A 6529-nucleotide genomic window follows, 5' to 3' on the forward strand; every position below is an offset into this window, starting at 1 on the left:
TGGATGATTACAAATCAGATTCTCAAGATTCTTATTAGCTATATATTTGTAGTATTTTACTAGTATAGCATAAGATATGTTGTGATATTTAGTTTCCTAGTATAGTACAAAATCTGCACAGAGGTTATTTTATTCCTAGTATAGCATAAAATATGTATTATTGAATGATGAATGTAACATCCTGTAGTTGTCTCACTCTAATAATGCTCTCTAAAATAACCCTTAGAACCCCCGTATCGATGGTAGACCATGTTTAGACATTGTGAGAGGTGTTGGGGGCATTTTGGGACCTTGAAACTTAGTGTCCGTCATAAGATGGACTCCGTGCCATGGCCGTGCATTGCATGACCATCACTAACAACCACTAAAATGACTAGGCGATTGGCATGCATTGCCCACTTGAGGCTAGGTAATTGGCGTGCGTCGCCCAATTGGGGACCGTGTGTAGACACATAATTTTGTCCCTTCCTGAATATTTTTTTTACTTATTTAATCACGTTACCATACACCTTGTTTCTTTTTAGTTGATAATTTTTTCCCAAAAAGGACAAAAAATAAACAATTTCTTTTTAGTTGATAATTTTTCCCCAAAAAGGACAAAAAATAAACAAATTCATGACACTTTTGACATCTCACCATGCCACATAATACTAACATACTCCTCACACCCTTCTCACAAACTCCCTTATGGGCCCCACACATAATTCACACAAAAAATGGGAGGTCCACACATGCTATACATAATTTTCCTCACAATAACACACATTTTATACCCACATACACAAAGATCATCACCCATATTTATAAAATTTGACATATACACACCCAGTAGGGGATTGACATAAATACATACACCTCACATAGCTATATAGATAGAGATCATCAGAAAAGAAAAAAAGGAGACGGAACCTCACATTTTCATCACTCACACAGAAGGCAATACACATACGCACAACTCCTTGATTCTTTGACTGTTACATATAATAAAAATTGAGAGAGAGAGAGATTCGAGAATGGCAAGGGAGATAGAGTGAAAAGGGTGAAGAAACAACCAGGGTGAGGTTTTTTCGGTGAAACCCTCACCAGAATTGTTATAGAAAAAGCACCTCCAATTGCTTCTTTATTACACCATCACCAGAAAATTCTCAAACCCATAGCGTTTGAACTCCGAATCCATTAACACTACTAAGATCTGCATCGATTCAGTCCGTCAGCCAACTTTTTCTGATGAATTTAGCCAGAAAAATGGTTGAGCCATTGACTATTATTCTATTTTAGTAGAAAACACCTGTAAATGAATAAAATTCTAGAAATCCATATTATTCATTTTGTATGGGTCATATCAGTGTTGTATCGATCTTTTTGGTTTGATTCTGGCGACATTCAGGTGTATTCTGGCGAGTTTTCGTATATGGGTTTTCTTGTTTTTACATAATTTCTGTCTCGGTTCATCTAATATTTCTTTTTCAATTCTGTCTGGGTTGACTTTCGTGAGGTTTGAGTTGAGGTTATCGGAAGCAGGTTCTTTATTTTATCGAGCAACACTTTTCGAAAGCTCCAAATTAAGGTCCATTTCTAATATTTACTCTTTTATTTTATTATTTATTATATTCAATGCATCAAATTTCATGTTACATGTTGCTTGATATGTTTTGGTGGTGAATAGTTTTTTTGTGTGTTGATTCATTGTCGATTCCCTTGATTATGGATTATGTGATGAAATAGTATCTCATTTAAGAACTGAAATCAGATGTTTTGGGGTAAAAATTGAAAATTGATAAAGGTGAATGTTGGTTATTTTGATTCATTGATGATTGTTTAATTTGGAACAAGTATTGATGTTGTTGAACATAATAGTCTCATGGTAGGTTGAGTTGGGTAGGCAAATGATAGGCTCGGGTAGGAAAAAATTGGGACTTGTGGAATATTGAATGTTTGAAATATGTGTTGAATGGTTTTGTTTTATCAGATTTAACTCTATTATATCTATTTGGCCGGGGAATGCCCTAAGTATCTGTATTGTCTTATCCGGGGAATGCCCCGAGAAAGTTGTACTTGAAGATGATGTATGATCAAGGCCCAGGATATCGGGTGGAGTTTAGATTAGTATTAGTTTAGGATAGAGTTGTTTTATATTTTCCGCATTTTTCATTTTTGGGACTGTATAAGTTGGACTGGATACTACTTATGAATTTGTTTTGTCTCCGTGTGTTTGTTTGCTTTTGTGCATTTTGTTGGTCTTATATATTCTTAGTTTCAAATTAGCTGATATACTCTACCAAGCAACCGTGGTCGAGCCACGGGATTGAGGGGTGCCTAACACCTTCCCCTCGGTCAACAAAATTCTTTAGACGGAATCTATATTTGCAAACCAGTTCAAAAGAGTCAAAATTATTTTGAAAAAGGATTTCCATAGGTGACTTGGCACACCCGATTTATGCCAAGTTGCGACTCTAAGTTTTGAATATAAACAATACTTTTCAAAAAAAATTTCATTTATTGTCACTTAATAATAAAAACCCTTTTAAACTTAAAATCAATTCTTTTTTGGTTAAAAAAGGGGTGTGACAGCTCTAGCGGCTCTGCTGGGGACACTTTTTCAGAATTCGTGCTTATTTTTGGAGTTATATTGGCTTAGTTTGACATTATAGGTGTATAGAATTTTGTGTTTTTTTTGTATTCATTTTATCATTGTTGAGTGCCTACTTGCTACATGTTTAGAATTTTTTCTCTTATGTGTTACCGCTTTATATTTGGCATCATTTGCATAACCCGAGTCAATTATTTCTACAAAAAGTTCTGTAGTATACGCTGTGTACATGACCTCTAGTTGATTCACCCTTATTTAAAGAGGAGGAGCCGTCGGCTAGTATTGAGTGGGTGGAAAGCCATCGCAGCTACTATCGACTATACGCTCCCCCAAACAGACTTTTTAGTGAACTCCAGCATAGGTCAGCCTTTAGGTCATGCTTATCTGCATCATATTGAAACCTAGTGGGACCTATGTGGCCCTTTGTAGAAGACTCACCCCTAAAGCATCCCTATATGCTAAATGTTGCATCTTTGAGGGTAGGGCTATTTGACGGACTAATTTGGAAAAAACATGTTCTAGAATGAAAGAAAAGTGTGTAGGCAAGAAAAATTCAAAAAAAAAGAAAATGTAAGTAAAAAAAGAAGAAGAATAGTTTTGCAGCTTTTTAGAGTTCTTTATGACTTTTGTTCTTCACAATTCAAAAATTCAAAAAACTTTTGTTTTGCCTATTGTACTTATTTCTCAAAAAAATAAAAACATCAAAAAGATTTTCCTTTTGTTCCTTTAGCATGCATTCATAATTCAAAAAATTTTAAAAATATTTTTTTAATAGGAGCTTTTTATAAAAGAAAATAGAAAAAAGATGGTAGAAGTTTTGTACATTTCATATAATGAAAAAACCAAAAAGATTTTTCTTTCGTAGTTTTTGGTGTCATTTATATGTGAAGTGTCAAGTTGAAAAATCAAAAATTTTTTATTGACATTGTTCATTGTTGTTCTTTGGTCGTGTCTCCTAAGTTAGGTTCAATCGGTTGTTTAACCTTTAATTATCCAATCTAGACGAATTATGCATACCTGATTCTTGTCCGTCGAGGTGGGATACGTAGGCAACCGTCGGTGGGTTCTATAATCTTTTATTTAGGTCACTATTATAGTCCTAGCTTAGGGTCTTTCTCTTTTTAGTCTAGTCTAGTGTCGTTGGTTAATCTTGGCCAAGTAGGCTGACCGCACTTAGTGGTACCATTCGTTTTAATTTGAGTTATAAATTGGTTTGTCCCTTCATGATAACCTGCCCACATCAAAATCTCGAGGTTTGGGAATTTTCACCCTCTTATCAAAATATTAAATCGTAAGTCTTGTGTGTTGTTATAGGATGGATTCGTCTCCAAGGTCTAGATCCTAGTGATTTCTAAAGTGGCCAAAAAGTTAATCAAGTGGTGGGACATGTTCAACTACTCCAAAAAGTAGGAGTTAACAAAGAAGCTAGGTACTCTCACTTCTCTCTTATCTATCATGCCCCGTCCAGACCTAATCGAGGCTACGTTGACTTTTTGGGATCCAACTAGTTTGGCTTTTAGGTTTGGGAGTTGTGAAATGACGCCTACCCTGGTAGAAATATCCATTTTTTTTTAAAGTGTATTACATTAAAAAAAGGATGATTCAAGCGCGTTGTCATTCTCCCATAAGGTTTCTCCACTGTTATGGATTAAAGGTTAATAACCATCTAGGATGCCTTAACCAATCTTGGGTCTCTTTCGATTACTTGTATCTCGATTTGGCCTTCCAGGCAATTTTGATTATTTTTTGGATAAGTTTTATACAACTAAAAAGAATTGAAAGAAACGTCATCTTGAGGTCTTTACCCTTGCTTTGTTAGGCACTTTAGTATTCCCCTGGAAGAAAAGTGTATTAATACGCATTTGCAATCTGTAGTAATGGCCTTATTTAACAAGGATAAGGAAGACAAGGTTACTATGGTACCTATGATCTTAGTGGAGATATATAAATCTTTGATCGAGGTAAAAAGGGGTGTGCAATTTTTTGAGGGAAGTAACCTAGTATTGAAACTATGGTTGATGGAGCATTTGCATGCCCCTTCTTTGATCAAATCAGATATGGTTGACTGTTGTTTGCCCAATCGAGTGGAAACCATGAAACATAGAATGCGCTTTGCTAAATTCTCTTTGCCTGTAGAAGTCGACGCTTGGGTTGAATTTCTCAAATCAAGAACATATGACAATATCTTATGGACCTATCTATGGCTTCGGCCAAAAATAATCTTGCTTGGATCTAGCATGAAAATCCTTCTAGTTTTGTTGGGGCTTAATTGTACCCGATCATACATTCCCTTTAGGGTAATGTGCTAGTTGGGTAGATTACAAGATGTTCCACCGATAATTGACCTTCAAAAGGATGTTGAGTAATTTAGGGACCAAGCTAGGGGTGAGATTAAATATAAGTAGTTCTGGAATAATGTAACGGGGAAGAGCGTGGATACTCTCAGGGCAGGTTTAGAGAATCCAGGATACACTCTAAGATATGGAATCTGGCTATATTCCATTCTCGGGGCCTCAGTAGACCATTACTAGTGCAACTTAGAGGGAGAATACAGGAATCTTTCATAGTTGATAACCATGAGGGTTAAGATGCGGGGGCCAAAGTAGAGTCGTTGAGAGTTCAGTTATCAAGTTTGCTCACAACTGTGGAAGGGTATCAGAAAAGTCTTTTTAGGTGTACTCCCCAAGAGGCAAGAACATGTAGCAGAAGCTTCTTCCCAAATATCAAAGTGTCATTGCAGGATATGTTGCAAAATTTGACTAGGAAAGCGAGATTTTCACAGACAAGTTCATCTCAGCCAAGGCCATCACGCAGCACAGCAGTTTCAAGGGGCACTTCCTATCTTTTACTTATTTAGTTTGAGTCTGTTGTTTTTTTGTCATTGCATTATTGTGTCTTTGTTAAGTCGGTGTCAAGTTAATTTTAACAGTAGAGTCTTTATTAGAAATGTTACACATGTTGTCCTGTGAGTCTAGAGTGTTGTTCAGTCTTTGTTGATTAGTATTAAGGTTGTCTTAAATTCGACGTCTGTTTTAGTTATTTATTTTTGAAATGTAATGATGTTGCGTTATTCTTTGTTTTGTTTGTTTTTCATAAAAAATCATCAATTTTGTACACATTTTTAAACTACACAAGATCTAATTCATGTACAACATAATACGTAGGGAACCTACTTTTGGGTTCGATCTAATCATTTTGTTTCCTTGTTTTTCCTCAATTTTCCTCTTTTAAAAAAAGCAAAAGACATAAAGAATGATAAAAAGAAAGAAACTAGCGAGAAAAGGAAAGAAAAAGAAAGAATAGTGAGAAAAGAAAAGGAAAGAAAAACAGACTGATGCAAAGAAGAGAGAATCGAGGGAAAAAGTATAAAAGAACAAGGTGTGATGAGAGGGGAAGAAAAAATAGTGTAAGGGAGAGATCGGGATATTGTTAAAATGGACTCATTACCCTCAAAGGCTGGTAAATGTGCATGAATCTAGGATGTGTGTATAATATGATTTCCATGCTTGTTGTGTGACCTAATCCTAACATGTTTTGTCTCTGATAAGCATGTTCTTTAAGATAAAAGTGGTTAGTTTGTAGCACTCTGGCTAGTCATCCTTACTTCACTAGATCAAAAGTAAAGCTCGCCATGGCCAACAAAGAAGTAGAAAATTTTCTCATTGACCTGAACCAGAGTCCTGGGGAAGGAGGTTCCGAACATAATGAGGAAATATTGAGACTTATACAAGAACTGGCAGAAATGCACCAAGCTTGGGTAACTGGTATGCCTCCTCCTTTATACCCAGGTGATCTTGGGAACACTTCCAATTATTCGCTGCTATCTCAGGCGCAGTTTTCTGGTCCCACTGATATGCCCCAGCACCTCCTGAATTCATGCCACATCAGTACTATCCTGACACTTCTAGTGTACCCTTGATAGTCCCTAAACAGAGGCCT

Source organism: Capsicum annuum, unplaced genomic scaffold, assembly GCF_002878395.1.
Source record: "Capsicum annuum cultivar UCD-10X-F1 unplaced genomic scaffold, UCD10Xv1.1 ctg4437, whole genome shotgun sequence".
Taxonomy (NCBI): domain Eukaryota; kingdom Viridiplantae; phylum Streptophyta; class Magnoliopsida; order Solanales; family Solanaceae; genus Capsicum; species Capsicum annuum.